This window comes from Lucilia sericata, unplaced genomic scaffold (assembly GCF_015586225.1).
Source record: "Lucilia sericata isolate MDLA Ls3-8-SP2 unplaced genomic scaffold, ASM1558622v1 Contig000587F_arrow, whole genome shotgun sequence".
NCBI lineage: Eukaryota > Metazoa > Arthropoda > Insecta > Diptera > Calliphoridae > Lucilia > Lucilia sericata.
Window position 1 is genome coordinate 89,007 of NW_023994594.1, and position 19,964 is coordinate 108,970.

Here is a 19,964-nt window from a genome sequence, read left to right on the forward strand (position 1 = left end):
AATCTAATTTATGTGAAGGAAATGTTCTTTCGATTCTGTTTCATTCCTTCATGGTCTGCACTCGTTATTGAATGCCACTTGGTTTCTTTTTATTATTCGAAAAGAAGATTCTTTAAACCCTTCTCATATAACATCTATGCATCCATGGCGTCTACAGAATTCGTTCAAACCGATGTACGAAAAATTAATTTATTCTCATTCGGAAATCAAGTGCTAATTTTATCCGGTTTATTTGCAACATTGAATAGTTTGACTTCATCTGATCAAGAGATGTTGGAACCAATATTGATGCCATGTTCTAATACAAACATCTCAATCCTACGTCTTATACCGTTAGTTCAAATACGAACATTTTAATCCTACATCTCATATTAAGCCTTTTAAAAATGCTCAGCTTGTCTTAAAACTGGATCCATATATTTTGATATCAAGCTTATCGTAACAGTGAATCGTTTGTCAGTATCGATATTATGAAAGAGCAACTAAAAGACTAGAGACTACTTGGTTAGATACTAAAATTTTATTGTCATTTGTTGTTTCCCCCGGGGCATGTTTCCCACCACATGGTTGTATTGCAATCCCGGGGTATAGAGGTGCTACCAATACCTCTAGTCTGCCGGGACTATAAACTGGTAATGATCAAATGTATCCTCGGCCTTTCCTAGGAATGATTTGACATGGGGACGAACCAGGGCACCAGGTAATCTGGTACTACGGGTGGCCTCTTGCCCACAGGACTTTGTCTTGGCTAGTTAGTTGGATGAGGTTCTTTAGGATCAAGATCCACGTAGTGGTTTATACCCAAATTCGCAAGAAAGGGCAGTTGGTTGGCTGGTTTCTGTTATCGTTCTAAGGAGCGGTACAACAACAGTGTAGACTGCGGAATAAAATGTTGGGAATGAGCTGTTAGACGGTTGTGTCGGAAGGCATGGAAGTGTTGAGAAGATGGAGGGAGTGAGAAAGAGTTTATGAGTGGAGTGAAGAAGATGGTGTTATGTTTGAGTTTTGCTTCATACTTAAGTATAATTGATGGTTTTGAGCGATTGAGTGGCGGATGTTTAATCTTTGTTTTATTGGTAATTTTCCTTTATGGTTGGGTGTCTTCGGATTTCTAATGGCCACTGAAATAAGTCTGGTCAAATTATTATTGTGTTGGTGATTCGGTCTACCAATCTTTCCCTTGGTGCTGTTGCTGACTCAACAGAGTCATCTCAGTAAGTGTGGTTGCGCGGACTTTAAGAGGTTATTGCTTTTTCCTTGTCGTGGTATACATTGGGATTGATCTCATGCTGCCTGTCATTCCAAAATGGGATTGCTATGACAAGAGATTAGATAGCTCGAGTACTTGAGCAAGGTGCTGTGCATAGACCGGCAAAGCCATGTACAAAGAATTGCCACCTGAGTTGTTCATTGAAAGATTCAGGGGAGAAAGGTGGATCGTCCCAAGCTCACCCAGTGGTTGAAAAAGACGTTAAGCACTTTGACATTCTTATCATTTGTTGTGAAAGGGTTGTCGTAATATCCGAACTGAAATTTCCATATGAACAGACAAATTCCAGTTTTATCCATATAAAAAATATTATCTTCTTAGATTGGCTTAGTTCAACCTGCAGTCTAAAACATATTCCTTTACCAAAGCGAGGAATATATAACGGATGCATGGGTGATGATCCGTTTAGATATCAAACGTGTTATTTCCAAAGAGATAAAAAAACATCAGATATCGTAACAGTAAATCATTTTTTAATATCAATATTAAAAAAGAAATGAAGGAGTGTCTTTTAAACTCGTTGCTTCCATCCTTGATTCCAGTACAAGTTGACGCCTCATGAAAGGGTTGTCCTAATGGCCGCATTTCATTTTCCAAGTGAACAGTCAAATTCCTGTTTTATTCGTAGTAACATTTGATCCTCTTAGATCTGTTCAATTCAGATTTACAATATCTATAGAGACGTCTCAGCTCGGCTGTATAATGTCTTAGGATAATTCTACATAGAAGTATGACAAAGGCTTGAATTAATCCAATACTGAGTCCTTTATCTTAAAGCTTTATATTTTCGAAATACATATGTGTCCCTTTATGGAGTCATATGCCTTCGAAGTCTGTCTATTGGCATTTTGCAGAACAAGATCTCTTCGTTGCTCTTTTTGGGTTCAATCAGGAATAGCTTGTGAGATATTATTGTTCGTCGCGCGATTTAAATTTGGTTGTGGTAACAGTTAGGTTATTTTCCGGATCTGTTTAAGAACTATTTCTATGCAGTTGTGTTTTTGATTTGGGGAACTTTAGAGTACTGGATTAAGTTGAAATGTTCTAAAGACAATAGAATCGTTCGAAACAACTGTGCTATCCCTTCAAAAATGATTGGAGTGATTCGTTTAGTAGTCCTATGCAATACAGGCATGGATCATGTATATTTATTTAAAAACAATATGGTCCATAGCCTGCATTACATATGACCATGTTGCGGATCATTAACTTCCAAAATTTAGCATGGAAGTAGTTTTGGGATTACTCTGATGTAATGCATGATTAGATTACATGGTCCTAACCTAGGACATAGTAATGTTAAATTAAGTATGTTTTTTCCATATACATACATATTTGGATTAGTTTTGGACCAGATCTAGTTCTTTGACGAGTACTCCTTACACGGGTGTACGGAGTAGTCTGAATTTTTGCAGGGATCCTATCTAGAACTACTTCTTCGATCAGATACATATTAATACAGATTTGTAAAATATCAATTTAGAACAATCTATACATAACTGCGGGATGATATAGTTTTCCTTAATTTAACATTGTTTTACTGTACTAATTTGGCGTTTTCTTAAAAATTCAATTCAAATTCAATTGACTACACTGCTTCCCTGCATAAAAAGAGAGCATTAGTTAGTATTGCTCTTTCTCTGAGATTTCTTCATATAAGGTGAAGTGGATCATTATTTTTTGGGGCCACAAACACGTATTGTCTACTTACTAGGTGTTTTTTTTTTTTTTTGTTTTCTTCTTCTTTGGCGTATTGTCTGTTTTTATTTATTTTTCTCCAAGTGGATAAAAAATTTTTTTTTAAGTGAGTTGTGTGTGCCAGTCACTGCAAACGTCTTGGCAGTTAGTGGCGAACGAACGATCAGTTGTGAGCATAAAGTTGTGGAGTTTAAACGTCAAAAACGGAGAAAAAATCCAAAATAAAAAAGAAACCGCTAAATTTTCTTTTAAAGAAATTTCGAATGATCGTTAAATTTTTAAATTTTACCACAAAACCAGTAAAACAGACAACTTGAACAAAAAGAAAAAGTTGTTTCTTTCATTTTTTTTTGAATGTGTAGAGCTGCTTTGTTAAATAAATAAATGAAAGATCAGTGAATTTCTTTAACAAAAAAATAATAATAATAATAAATCTGTGTATTAAAGGTGTTGGAATAGAATTCTATAACTAAATAACTTGTGATTGAAAGTTAAGAAATTAGAATAAAAATAAAACTAATTTGTTACTAAAACAAAAATTTATGCTTAAAAGAAGAGCTAAATAGCAATAACTTAAATGAACAAAAAAAAATCGAAATAAATAAAATCAATTTGTGTACTAAATAAATTAACCCACTTTCTAAAATAATCATATGAAAACAAGAATAAAAAAAATTAAAGAAAATATTAAACAAATTTTTAAATAAATTAATAAAATAAATAGAAAATTCATATGTTTATAAAAATACAAAAAGTGAATCATAAGCAATTCTTGTTAAACTAATACAATTACGAATAAAAAATCAAGTAAAATAACAAAAAAAACCTGTAAAGATTTTAAACTGAATATTTTAAAATCAAACGATTCATTATTTACTCATCAATACGAAAAGCAATTAATAACAACAACAATACAATTACTATAACAAAAAACAAGTGTTAATTTGCTTTAACTTAAAATAAATAACCGTTATTATTTAAAAACCGATTCTGCATTAAAAATACATACTAAAGTTAACAATAAATTAAAATACGTTTGAAAAAAAAAAAAAAATAAATAAAAATTGAATTTACAATTTATGCCTAAATTTGCATAATTCGATATTATTTTTTGCACCTTTGTTTTTGAAGTGATTTTCGTGCGTGTTTTTTTGAATTGACAAAAATAGTTAAATTTTTATATGTGAGTGTCTCCAGAAAATACCTACAAGAATTTGTTGTAAATAAGCTTCCAGAGTTTCAAATAACGCTTGGATAACTGATATTTTTTTGGGTTTATTTTACTACGTTTTTGTTTCTTCTTTCTACCTATTTTGTGTCCACCTTTTATTTTCGCTTCCATACGACACTTTAGTAAAATAATCTAAAAGGTAAGCAAAATAATTTATAAGAAATATGTATATACTTAAGTACACTTAGAGAAGAATAGCTGTTCTGAAACTATATAGACGATATTTTGTAAAATGGTTTTTGGGCGTTAAACGATTGCAGATTTCTTTGAATTACCATTAAATATTATCGTAAATTTTGATTCTTTCATTCCATATAACATTTTAACGAACTAATTTCACTAGCAATTTACCTAAGGGTCGGTCCATAATTGACCCTAACCCCTTTACAGAAACTCACTTTAAAAATCCGTAAAAAAATATACAGATTATTACAAATTCCCTCGGCCATTATGAGTCATATATAACAGAAAGTCCATAAAATATATTTCTAAAGAAAATACATAAGTATATGTATATATATGAGTTCCCCTAACTCCCACTGGAGCATAGGGGGACAAAGCCAGATTCGTGGGTCCCTTTCCGGAATATAGCATCACAGTTTCCGATGTGGAAGACGAATATTCCCCACAGCCTGTCCAGCGGACTTCGCTTAGGACCAGAAGTACTTGGCATTTAAAGCCGATGTGGTGTCATCACCATCCCTAAGCGTTCTAATATTCCAGAATCCCATCATAAACCTAGTTCGATATGCAAAGATGGTCAACAAGGGTCCCCCAATAAATATAAAATATATATAAACCCGATTCACTAAAGAACTTTTGTCTTTAAAACAAATCCAAAAAAATGTAAAATTTCTGAATCATATGAAAACGATTTATTAAGAAAATGTCTCAAAAAATGAGACCCTTAAAACAAAAACATCAAATGAAACCCGATTTATTCAGAAAATTAGTTTCAAACTTAAACACGATTTATACAGAAGATTTTTGCTAAAATGAAAATGGACGAATGCTACAAAATAGAAATAATTCCTTAAGGTTATTTTTGCCAATTAATTCAGAAAATTTTAACCAAAATTAACAATTCTTTAAGAATATTTTTACAAAAATAGATCATGATTCTATAAAAGATTTTATTAACGAAATTTTGTACAAAATTAACCTTAATATATTAAGAAAATGAACTAAAATGAACCACAATTCATTTATATACTTAAATAAACTTCGATTTTTAAGAAAAAGTTTTAAATAATACTTAAAGTACGATTTTATTTAGAAAAATTTACACGAAATGAACCACGATTAACGAAATCTTGGTAAAAAAACTAAAATTCTTAAATGATCCACAATTAATTTATTGTAAAGTCAGATTAATTATGAATAATTTGACTAAAATCAATTTCGAAAAGAAAATTCATACTCATAATTTGTTCCGTGTCTCAAATCTAGCATAATTCCCTTCAGGGTCAAAGGTTATCTTTGTGAATATTTTTTTGATTTTTGTAAAAAATTTTGAATTGTTATGAACTATTTCGTAAGTTCTGATATTTATATTTAATTAAATCCAGAAAAAATTTTCGAATTAGATCGATATTATCTAGTTCTAGAATGAGTACAAACAGAACTAGTTTAGATTCTTGAACAGCAATTCTTGGAGCCAGTGGTGTTGCCATTTCTTTTGAAATACGTTCTGTGGAATATTGTTGTGGTTCCAAAGTATTTCTAAAGAGTTTTCAAAGACCTAGGTTTTGGAACGGGTGTTAGTTTGGTACTGCATTAGTTCTATGGAAGGTATACTAGTTACAAAACAAATTATTTTGAAAATGGACCTCGAATATTGTATGGAAATCATTGAAATATTAATATATGAGTGAAAAATGGGCGGCCTAGCTAAAGTAGGCGTGGCACCCCTCCTTACATTTGTTTCAAAATAAATATTTAGGACAAAAAATAGGTCCCCAAAAATGTGAACATTTAGGGGAATAAAGGGGCGTAGCACCTCCCGTATGAAATAAAAGCAACAATTCGTTTATCTGGGAATATAATAGAGTTAGAATCTTCAAATTTTTCTAGAAGAACTTTCACATCCATGTGAACATTTGGGTAATAAATTGGCGTACTAGCAAAATGGGCCATGGTACCTCCCATATGAATAAAATACAAAAATTTATACATCTGGGAAACTATTTGAGTTAAAATCCTCAAATTTTGCACGAAAAAACTTTGACATTCAGGTGAAAATTTGAGGAAAAATTTACGGAATTTCAATGGGAGGTCTTGGCACCTCCCATATGAAGTAAATACAAAAAATCGTATATCTGGGAAACTCTTAGAGCTAGAATAGGGTTTTTTAATTATATTGTTTTTAAGATAGCAAAGCTGTTTAACTAAAGCCTTGAAATTACTTAAACTGTGATTAAGCTCTGCTTAGTTATAAACTTTTAATGTTTAATTTTGTCCTAAAGTAAATGAATTAACAATTATTTTAAATTTAACTTGTTAAAATCAAGGCTTAAATGATTAAAACCAAACACAAAAAACACACTTTTACAATATTTTAATAGCAACTGCAGTTAAAACCAATTGTCAAACATTATTTAATTTAATTTGATTATCCCAAGAAAATAATTTTAAACAACAAATGTGTTTTTTAACGCAAAATTAAAAATAAAAAAATATTTTTAAAAATACTTTAAACAAAATTAGGTTTTGCATTGCAAAATGATTACAACATGTCGCTTAATCATAAAGCGGAAAATTGTCTTATTTTTGTATTTTTCATACAAAAAGAAAAAAATTAGGTGAATTGTTACAAAATAATACAAATATTTGGGTTTAAAAAGCAAGTTTTATTACTGTTTGTTATAAAACGCAATTTATTAAATCCGCTTAAATTTAAACACTTTCAATTTTATTTAGTTGTTAAGTTTTTTAAACATGCTATGTGACTAAGTTAATTTATAAAAAAAAAAACTTTGCAAAACATTTCAACTATAAGAGGTTTAATAAACTTTTCTTTAGTTTTTTTTTTATTTTTGAAGAAAAAAAAAAAATAACGATAGAAATCAACAAGTCATTGATCACTAACATCTCTTTATTGACTTTTGAGGACAAAGAAAAGTAAATAAACTTTTGATTTTTTTCACCCAATAACAAACAAACTTAATAACGCTTTTTTAATAAAAAAAATAAATAATCTTGTTTTCTTTAAAAACAAACTTTTAATTGCTCTATAAGGAAGTCAACCTTGAAATATGGATTATCATCATTCCACTTGTCAGTCTGTCCAACTGTCTGTAATTTCAGTTGTTTCTTTCTACATATTCCGCTAAATAATTTAATTTGATTTATAAAATCTTTTACTAGATTCCTCTTATTAAAGCAAAAATTCTTTATACTTATAGTCGTCTACTTTGTGTAACTTCAAGTCGAGACTCAAATAGTTATTGATTTCCGTTTTGATTTTTTATATTTATGGCGAATAAAATTTATTGTATATTTGATTTGATTTTGTACATTTAGATGACTAAACTTAAGTTGTCAATTAAAAGTAATATACAAAAAAAATCAATAAATAAAAAGTCGTGTTTCATGGTTTTTTCTTATTTCAAATAATTAATTCAGAAAAAAATCTATCTATTGGCATTTAAAATGACAGTAGACATGGTTAATTAGCAGTAGGTGTATTTGTATTTATTTTATATTTTTCATTCCCATGTGTCTGAAGTATTTTTTTTTTGAAACGCGGTAAATTGTAAAAATATGTACTTGTTCGAAAGACAATTAGATCATTTATAAATTTATTTCAAAAGTATATTTGTTTTTGTTTTGAAAGTAACTTTGATTTTTTTGTCGTCTTTGCTGCAACGTCACCATAAATGAGCATATTTGTCATAAAGCTACATATATACAGACTAGACTATAGACTAGACTATAGACTAGACTATAGACTAGACTATAGACTAGACTATAGACTAGACTAGACTATAGACTAGACTATAGACTAGACTATAGACTAGACTATAGACTAGACTATAGACTAGACTATAGACTAGACTATAGACTAGACTATAGACTAGACTATAGACTAGACTATAGACTAGACTATAGACTAGACTATAGACTAGACTATAGACTAGACTATAGACTAGACTATAGACTAGACTATAGACTAGACTATAGACCTAGACTATAGACTAGACTAGGTGTATTTGTATTTATTTTATATTTTTCATTCCCATGTGTCTGAAGTATTTTTTTTTGAAACGCGGTAAATTGTAAAAATATGTACTTGTTCGAAAGACAATTAGATCATTTATAAATTTATTTCAAAAGTATATTTGTTTTTGTTTTGAAAGTAACTTTGATTTTTTTGTCGTCTTTGCTGCAAACGTCACCATAAATGAGCATATTTGTCATAAAGCTACATATATACAGACTAGACTATAGACTAGACTATATACTAGACTATAGACTAGACTATAGACTAGACTATAGACTAGACTATAGACTAGACTATAGACTAGACTATAGACTAGACTATAGACTAGACTATAGACTAGACTATAGACTAGACTATAGACTAGACTATAGACTAGACTATAGACTAGACTATAGACTAGACTATAGACTAGACTATAGACTAGACTATAGACTAGACTATAGACTAGACTAGATAGACTAGACTATAGACTAGACTATAGACTAGACTATAGACTAGACTATAGACTAGACTATAGACTAGACTATAGACTAGACTATAGACTAGACTATAGACTAGACTATAGACTAGACTATAGACTAGACTATAGACTAGACTATAGACTAGACTATAGACTAGACTATAGACTAGACTATAGACTAGACTATAGACTAGACTATAGACTAGACTATAGACTAGACTATAGACTAGACTATAGACTAGACTATAGACTAGACTATAGACTAGACTATAGACTAGACTATAGACTAGACTATAGACTAGACTAGACTTAGACTAGACTATAGACTAGACTATAGACTAGACTATAGACTAGACTATAGACTAGACTATAGACTAGACTATAGACTAGACTATAGACTAGACTATAGACTAGACTATAGACTAGACTATAGACTAGACTATAGACTAGACTATAGACTAGACTATAGACTAGACTATAGACTAGACTATAGACTAGACTATAGACTAGACTATAGACTAGACTATAGACTAGACTATAGACTAGACTATAGACTAGACTATAGACTAGACTATAGACTAGACTATAGACTAGACTATAGACTAGACTATAGACTAGACTATAGACTAGACTATAGACTAGACTATAGACTAGACTATAGACTAGACTATAGACTAGACTATAGACTAGACTATAGACTAGACTATAGACTAGACTATAGACTAGACTATAGACTAGACTATAGACTAGACTATAGACTAGACTATAGACTAGACTATAGACTAGACTATAGACTAGACTATAGACTAGACTATAGACTAGACTATAGACTAGACTATAGACTAGACTATAGACTAGACTATAGACTAGACTATAGACTAGACTATAGACTAGACTATAGACTAGACTATAGACTAGACTATAGACTAGACTATAGACTAGACTATAGACTAGACTATAGACTAGACTATAGACTAGACTATAGACTAGACTATAGACTAGACTATAGACTAGACTATAGACTAGACTATAGACTAGACTATAGACTAGACTATAGACTAGACTATAGACTAGACTATAGACAACTATAGACTAGACTATAGACTAGACTATAGACTAGACTATAGACTAGACTATAGACTAGACTATAGACTAGACTATAGACTAGACTATAGACTAGACTATAGACTAGACTATAGACTAGATTATAGACTAGACTATAGACTAGACTATATAGACTAGACTATAGACTAGACTATAGACTAGACTATAGACTAGACTATAGACTAGACTATAGACTAGACTATAGACTAGACTATAGACTAGACTAGAGACTAGACTAGAGACTAGACTATAGACTAGACTATAGACTAGACTATAGACTAGACTATAGACTAGACTATAGACTAGACTATAGGCTAGACTATAGACTAGACTATAGATGGTATCTATGGTATACTATATCCTAGTTTACAGTCTGGACTATACACTTTTCCATAGTCTGGACTCCAGTCTAATCTATAGTATGGATTATAGTTTAGTCTATAGTCTGGACTATAGTCTAGACTATAGTTTAGTCTAAAGTCTAGAATGTAGTTTAGTCTATAGTTTAGACTATAGTGTAGTGTATGGTCTGGACTATAGCACAGTGGGGCAGAATGGAAATTTTTTGGAAATAAATCTGGCATTTCTAAACGGCTGATCCGATCGGTATAAAATTTGGCGTGAGCGTAGCCAAGGAGTATTCGAGTTTAAGTTTTGAAGATGAACCCTGCAGATGCCCCAGGGACGGCGCTGTGGCGGCTCAACGTAGGGTACCTACGACATGTAAAAGTTTTAAACTCGTGCCATTTTTTTGTTTTTCACCCAAATACAAAGATTTTTATATTTTGTAGCGCTCGACGAGATCTTGAAAAAACATGCTTGGACATACTACTTATCTCTTATAATATCCGAGTTATAGGCATTTAAAAATTTAGTGATACAAAATTTACCATACCTTGGTCCGCCTTTTTTTGAATACCGGGCGTAATTTTGGACCAAATGGACTCAATCTCTTGTCTTTCTTGTTAGTTAGACAACAAAATTTCCAATAATATACAAAAAATTTCAGATCAATATTGTTTACAGATCCAAAAATATACGTTTTTTAATTTAAAAATTCAAAAAATTTTAGATTTTTGGCGTTTTTTTGCCAAAAATGTGTCTTAACTCTTTTATTAATAAAATAAAATTTTTATTAAGAACATATAACAATTTTATAGTTTTCTAAAAGGTATCTTTACGCAGAACGCTTTGGCGTAAAAAACTTGTCCTATTTTTTGAAAATGTTGCCACTGCGTCCTTCCGAATATGACCTATTTTTTATCAAAACTTCAACTTTGGGCGACATGTTCTAAAATCCCAAAGCTGGGATCAGAAAACTGAAAGCAGTTTTGGAAACCTCAATATGTTTTCTATTTACTCCAAAAGTAAAAATCCCATTTTTGGGATTTTCATTCCTATTTTTAGGAATTGCGGGATGCCCTTTGACCTTTTCAATTTTTTTTTTGCATATTCTTATTTGAAATGATAAATTTAACAAGCGTTGAAAATTTCATTGAGTTTTGTTCATAAATAAAGATTTTGTCATATATTACATATTTGTTTAATTTCTAAAACTATGATTTATATCAAAATTTTAATAGGATCGCAGATAGCTACAACAATTTAGTCCATATTTATCCCTTAATATCATTTTTTAGTTAGATATGGAAATTCTCGACCCTTTACAAAAAATTTCAAGCCAATATCTCAATTACATTCAAAAATATGTTCATTTAAACCTGTGTCCTTTAATTTCATCTTTTTCATATTTTAGTATTAAGTATGACAGAACATACATTTGGTGTTGAATAAAATATTTGGACAATTTTTAAAAATTATTTAGTTAATTATTTTATTATAATATTGTATATACGATAAAAAAAATTATAATTTTATTATGAGCCACGCACAACAACACCTAAATCACCCCACACAAATTACCTTTCCCGCCCACCGAAATATAAAACACAATTTAATACAATATCATCAGTTAGTATAATAGCTTTTTTTATTTGAACCGTTTATCTTAAACATAATACAATTAATTCTTACAACCTACTTATATAGTTAATTCCTAACACTACTTATTTTCTATAAAATAATCTGTCATATCGGTATACATATCCAGAAGGTAATATAAGTCCTTTAAATCTTCCTTGTTTTGAGATGATAGAGTTTCATAACAAATCCATCTTTTTCGCATAGTTGAAAGAACAGGATCAGAAGATAGAAGTAAACTATTAAAAATATCTTCATTCTGTGATTGCCTGGAGCATTTTCTTGAGCTGAATAGTTGAACATGCTTAAAATCTCGATTCCTCGCTTCCTGGGCTTCTTCTGTTAACTCTCCAAGTGGAAGAATATTCGATTCAATTATTATTTGACCATGACACAATACTTTGTGTACTGTTGGTGTTAGTTCCCTCCATGGATACAGAGATACAAGTAATTTAGAAATTTCAGATGTGTATTCCCCAAATCGATTTTCATTAATTTTATGTTTACTATTCAGTGCCATTAAAATAGTTTTAACTCTTCGAAGCAACTCCTTGTCGATTCCAGTTATTTTTGAAGTAATTTCAAAATCACGAAAAAACCTTCTCGACGTATTACCGTCATTTGTACTACCGCAACTTGAAAGTGGTTTGTCGATGTTTAATCCCATCTGAACTTTAAATTCTTCTAGGATTCTGCTTTTTTCCGCAGCTCTCAGTTCTTTCAATTCTTCATTATTTTTTGTTGATTTAGTAGGATAGTTTGTTTTTTTTTCCTGGATCGCCTTGTATGATGGTAATATATTGTGTCCTTTTTCATGCAGAGCTTTCCTTAATATTTGGTACTTATTTCGACTGAGACCCAGTTCCAACATAAGCGCTATTGCTTCCTCTTCAGTAAAATTTGATTATGATGTTGGAGTTGGTATACTTTCCACAATTCGCTTAAGTCGTTTTGGTGATGCATTAGGAAGAATAGTTGCAATATGTACGACATCCATATGTTGGTTTTCCTTTTTCAGCATTTCGTTAAATGTATCAGCAATTTCCTCATTTGAGATTGAAAAAAGTTTTTGTGTGACCCTCTTTTTTTTACCTTGAACATAAGTCTTCGTATGACTTGCAAGGCGCTCCTGTTGATGTGTTGTAAGTTGAGATTTCCGTAGTAGTTTCCATCCAACTACAAAATTTTAATCGAAATTTCTTTTAATTTCCATCCACAGACTTACTTTTTACATCAAAAAGTTTTAAAAAGTTTTCAATTTTTGATATGCCTGTTTTGTCTACTTTTCTACTATATGTAGTTTTTATATAATTTGAAATGTCTTCAATTCTTTCTGGCCCTTTTGAAGATATACTCCATAAAACGGAACACAACTCTTCGTACTTTAATGTAATCTTCATTGTAGATTTATTAAATATGGTACTTAAAATCTGAGAAGTTTACTTATATACCAATTCTTGTCATTTCCGATACAGGTATTCCAAAGTAAAAAATTACGAATTGTCTACCTATTAACATTTAGGACTATATTACTATAACCTGTAATTCAGTCGAAATCGAAATTATCATTACCTGTATATTTTTACCTACATGATCATAAACGAAACAGAACGAAATGATCTGTCGAAAAAATTTAGGTAAAAAATAGTTATAAATTTTTGAAAATTTAAGCATAATAGGACCTTTCAATTATAAGGATAAGCAAACAAATAGAAAATAGGTAAATATAAGATTTAAATATGTGCTGTCATACTTAATACTAAAATATGAAAAAGATGAAATTAAAGGACACAGGTTTAAATGAACATATTTTTGAATGTAATTGAGATATTGGCTTGAAATTTTTTGTAAAGGGTCGAGAATTTCCATATCTAACTAAAAAATGATATTAAGGGATAAATATGGACTAAATTGTTGTAGCTATCTGCGATCCTATTAAAATTTTGATATAAATCATAGTTTTAGAAATTAAACAAATATGTAATATATGACAAAATCTTTATTTATGAACAAAACTCAATGAAATTTTCAACGCTTGTTAAATTTGTCATTTCAAATAAGAATATGCAAAAAAAAAAAATTGAAAAGGTCAAAGGGCATCCCGCAATTCCCAAAAATAGGAATGAAAATCCCAAAAATGGGATTTTTTACTTTTTTGCCCATAGGGTCCACATTTCTTTCAGGGCTGGGAAAATACTTTTGGAGTAAATAGAAAACATATTGAGGTTTCCAAAACTGCTTTCAGTTTTCTGATCCCAGCTTTGGGATTTTAGAACATGTCGCCCAAAGTTGAAGTTTTGATAAAAAATAGGTCATATTCGGAAGGACGCAGTGGCAACATTTTCAAAAAATAGGACAAGTTTTTTACGCCAAAGCGTTCTGCGTAAAGATACCTTTTAGAAAACTATAAAATTGTTATATGTTCTTAATAAAAATTTTATTTTATTAATAAAAGAGTTAAGACACATTTTTGGCAAAAAAAAACGCCAAAAATCTAAAATTTTTTGAATTTTGAAATTAAAAAACGTATATTTTTGGATCTGTAAACGATATTGATCTGAAATTTTTTGTATATTATTGGAAATTTTGTTGTCTAACTAACAAGAAAAAATTGAGTCCATTTGGTCCAAAATTACGCCCGGTATTCAAAAAAAGGCGGACCAAGGTATGGTAAATTTTGTATCACTAAATTTTTAAATGCCTATAACTCGGATATTATAAGAGATAAGTAGTATGTCCAAGCATGTTTTTTCAAGATCTCGTCGAGCGCTTTCACAAAATATAAAAATCTTTGTATTTGGGTGAAAAACAAAAAAATGGCACGAGTTTAAAACTTTTACATGTCGTAGGTACCCTACTTTGAGCCGCCACAGCGCCGTCCCTGGGGCATCTGCAGGGTTCATCTTCAAAACTTAAACTCGAATACTCCTTGGCTACGCTCACGCCAAATTTTATCCCGATCGGATCAGCCGTTTAGAAATGCCAGATTTATTTCCAAAAAATTTCCATTCTGCCCCACTGTGTATAGTTTAGTGTATAGACTGGACTATGGTTTAGTCTATAGTCTAGACTATTGTTTAGCCTATGGTCAGGATTATAGTTTAGTCTATGGTCTGGACTATAGTTTACTCTATTGTATGGGCTTTAGTCTATTCCATAGTATGGACTGTAGTCTACTCTATATTCTGAACTATAGTTCTTTAGTCTGGATTATAGTCTATAGTCTAATCTGTAGTCTAGACTGTAGTCTAGTCTATAGAATGTTTTATAGTCTATGTTGATTTGCCTATTGTCCGATCTATAGTCTAATCTATAACCTGGATTATGGTATAGTCTGTAGTGTGAATTGTAACTTAGACTATAGACGAAACTGGACTATACTTGAGTCTATAGTACGGATTAGAGTTTAGTATATAGTCTGGACTATAGTCTGGTCTGGGTTATAATAGAATTTATAGTCTGTAGTCTATCATATAGGTTTTTGTAATTCAGTCTCAAAGTAGTCGATAGTTCAAAAGGTCTACTTATAAAAAAAAACTCAAAAGGTCGAATTTTGACAAAAATTTTAAAATTTAAAATTCCAAAAAAAATGCGATTAATTTGTCAAAGTAATTTGAATTAAAAATAACATAAATTGTTGTACAATTTCTTTTACATAAAAATACACACTTTTAAGAGAAATTATAACAAAATGCATAAACAGAAATAAATTTCAAAATTTAAATTTTTTTCCACAAATTCATATGACCACACAAGCCACAAAAATGCACACGCTCCAAGAAAATTTTGTTATTGGCAAAAGAAATTTTTGAAATTCCCCAAAAGATGAACATGGAGTGTAAAAACCAGTCGATGAAATTCATGTTTTAATGAAAAATAAAAATAAAAGAAATATTTAAAAAAAAAATAGTTTTAACAATAAAAAACTAAAGTGTCATTAAATTTTTTATTACTTTATGGTTAAAAAGAAAATAAAAAAAAACTAAAGTTGTCTTTTTAAGACTCACACTACTATTGATGAAGATCTGGTCTAAAGGCCTGCTATACACATGAAGCGTTTGGTCATTCATTCACATATAACCAATGGTCGGTCATTCATTGACCATACAAACAAAAATAAAGTAAAAATAAAAATTTTAAAAAGAAGAAATTTAATATTTTTCATGCTTTTTTTACACGCATGTTGTTTGTTTTTTTTTTTTTTTGCATGAAAACTTGTAAAGTTTCGCCTGTTTTTAAGCAGAAATAAAATATAAAAGCAAAATTAAAAACAATTTTCTTTTAACACTTTCACAAAATAAAAAAAAATGATTTTAATTTTTAGTGAAAAACTAAAACACTTAGACAAAATAATAATAAAATTTAACTTTAACTATTGTTTTCTAAAAAATTTATATATTTTAATTTCTGTAATTTTACAAGGAAATACTTTTAAAATATTTAATTAACATTTTTTCTATTGTTTAAATTTTGAATGAAAAAAAAAAAACACTTTCCTATTTCTTGTTATTTTTGACTGTTGTGTTGAGTTTTAATTTTTTTTAAGATTAAGAGTCACGCACAGGTTTTTAAATATTTTTTTCCAAAATTTTATTAAAGGAATTTATTGTTAACTTTTCTTTTCTATAAACATTAAAGGAAATAATTAAATATTATGAAATTTGTTAAAAAAAAAAACTATAATAAATGGGCAATAATTCTGTTTTTTGAGCTTTATGAAGATAATTGTGTGAATATGACAGGAAGGGAAGTTTAAAAATAAAGAAATATTTTGTTAAATGGGAAGCAGTTAACAGAGTGAAGATGATAATTATAAGTATAGCCATTTAAAAACAAATAAACACTTTTTTTATTTAAAAAATATTCATATAGTAGTTTATTACTAACTTTAACTTTTTAAAACATTTTCCAAAATGTTTATACTTTATAATAGTTTATCAAAAATCTTTCTATAAATAGACAATTTTGCAAAGAAATGTCGAAAATCGTTTCAAAATAGAAAATTTATTCCTTCTAGTTTGACGTTTTAAGACCAATAATTTCTATTCGAAATTGTCGCCCTCCTAACTGGTTCTGTGGAATCTTTATGAAGTTGACAACCGTTCTATGGGACACTGCTGTAGCCAGTTCTTTAATCAGTGATTTTTGTTTGATTTTGTCACCTTCGGAACTAGTTCTAGAGTACATGTACACTTTCTATAGAAAAGTTTTGAAACCCGTTTGAAATTGAATAGTTAATCGACTAGTCTATGGAGTGGTCAATCTGCTAGTCAAAAGAAAAGTATATAGAACAGTCAATCGACTAGTTCATAGAATAGTCTATCGACTGTATTATAGAATAGTAAATTGACTAGTCTATAGGGTGGTCAATCGACTAGACCACAGAATAGTAAATCGACTAGTCTATAAGGTGGTCAATCTGATAGTCTATAAAATAGTCAATCGTCTAGTCCTCGAAATAGTCAATCGACTAGTCCATAGAATAGTCAATCCTCTAGTCCATAGAATAGTCAATCGCCTAGTCCATAGAATAGTCAATTGACTGGATAGAATAGTAAATCGACTAGTCCATAGAATTGTCAATCGACTAGTCAATAGAATTGTCAATCTACTAGTCCATAGAATAATGAATCCTCTAGTCCATAGAATAGTCAACCGACTAGTCCATAGCATAATCAATCCTCTAGTCCATAGAATAGTCAATCGACTAGTACATAGAATAGTTAATCGACTGATTTTTAGAACAATTAGTAAACTCGTCCATAGAATAGTCAATCGACTAGTCCATAGAATAGTGAATCAACTAGTCTGTATGGTGGTTAAGAGAATAGTCAATCGTCTAGTCCTTGGAATAGTCAATCGACTAGTCCATAGAATAGTTAATAGTTAGTAGTTAATCGACTGATTTTTAGAACAATTAGTAAACTCGTCCATAGAATAGTCAATCGACTAGTCCATAGAATAGTGAATCAACTAGTCTGTAGGGTGGTTAAGAGAATAGTCAATCGTCTAGTCCTTGGAATAGTCAATCGACTAGTCCATAGAATAGTTAATCGACTGGTTTATAGAACAGTCAATTAAATAGTAAATCGACGAATAATCAATCGACTAGTCCATACAATAGTGAAGCGACCAGTCTATAGGAAAAGTCTATAATAGCTTTTTCAATAGATTAGTGCATAGAGTAATGCTATATAGGAGGTATTTGATAATTATTTACTTTAAATAAATATTTTGCGGAAATCTTGACTTGGGTCAGACCTTCAGTTTGATCGTAATAATGCAGTATTTTTATGTGATACCTACACTTAAATTATTGTATATAAAAACAATTTTAATTGTTTCTTTTCTAAGTCATCCTTGAAAGTAATAATAATTATAAATAATTAAATAGTTAATGATCATTTATAAAACGCAGTACTTAATTTTAAAGTCTTTAAAAACTGATAGTTTACTTGCATTTAAAAGTCGATTGTTTGAACACAAGAAAGTCGACTTCGATTGTTTGAAACCCTAACAATAACATACAGTCGAGAAGTCGACAATTTCAAAAATGTAAAATTCGAAAAATAGACTTTTCATAAATTCATATAGAAACCTAAATTTAATTTATAAAACACTTTTCTGTAGTTCAAATTAGTTACTGACTTTAAATAACAATATGGCAACTCCCTTCAAAACTTCATATCATCGCGCAACTTTGTACACTGATTTTAGTTTATTTTTTTTTTAAACCTAATTTATTATATAATCATTAACTATCATTATTTTTAAATCTAAATACAATTTTTTATCTAAAAACATTTAATTTTTTTTCTCTTTAAATATTTCCAAAAAACTTGTTTATTATAAAGATGAACATTTTTAAACATTTTTTTTTTGCATTTTTAAAACGCATTTCACTTCGTTAACAACTTTCGCCATCAAATATGAGTTAAAAACGCACAAACTGAATTAAAAAATAACAGATAAATAAAAAACTTAACAACTCACACGGTCAAAACCAACCTACAAAAAAACAAACAACTTCACCCATGATAATGTTTAAAAAAACGGATCCAACTTTATATTAAGTTACTGCACACATTAAATGAAAAAAAAAAAAACAACTTAAAAAATAAACAAAATACGGGTGTTGATTGCCAAACATGTAATGAATATTTTGTTTATGTTTTGAACTCAACTTTTAACTTTTTTTTTATTATTAATTTTCAAATAGTGAAAATTGTACAAATTGTTGTCTACTGTTTATTTATAAAAACAAATATCATGCACCTTACACTTAATATTTGTTGTTGGTTGTTGTAAATATCTACACTCCCTTTTCATTACATATTTATTTACATCTACAGATCTGCATTATCAATGTATGTAATGTACATGACTCTGAGTGTTAAATTTATTTAACTTTTTTTAACAAAAAAGAAATGTTTAGTGTCAATTATTGCATAATTTTATAATGTTTATTGTTAGAAAGACAGATACAAAAATTTAATTAAATAATTTCACTTTCAGGTTTAATGTTTTGAATTTGTATTAAACAGTGCTGATGATAACTATAAGGCGACTATACCCAAGACTATATATTCTACTATAAACTAGACTAAAGACCGAACTATTGACTTGACTATAGGTCAAATATAGACTAGACTATAGGCCAAATATAGACTAGACTATATACTAAACTATAGATTAGACTACAGACGAGACTATTGACTAGACTAGACTATAGACTAGACTATAGACTAGACTATAGACTGGACTATAGACTAGACTATTGACTAGACTATAGACTAGACTATAGACTAGACTATAGACTAGACTATAGACTAGACTATAGATTAACTATAGACTAGACTATAGATTAACTATAGACTAGACTATAGACTAGACTATAGACTAGACTATAGACTAGACTATAGACTAGACTATAGACTAGACTATAGACTAGACTATAGACTAGACTATAGACTAGACTATAGACTAGACTATAGACTAG

At 29.7% G+C, this 19,964-nt stretch overlaps 1 protein-coding gene across 2 annotated transcripts in view; it reads left to right on the forward strand.

Annotated features, from left to right (window-relative positions):
- The first annotated feature begins 3,096 nt into the window (after positions 1 to 3,096).
- Positions 3,097 to 19,964, forward strand: part of LOC119606466 (serine-rich adhesin for platelets) — a 148,866-nt gene continuing 131,998 nt past the window's right edge. For both annotated transcript variants that reach the window (XM_037959983.1, XM_037959981.1), the window contains exon 1: positions 3,097 to 4,338. The gene's annotated coding sequence lies outside the window, so the exon portion shown is untranslated. The remainder of the gene's footprint in view (positions 4,339 to 19,964) is intronic.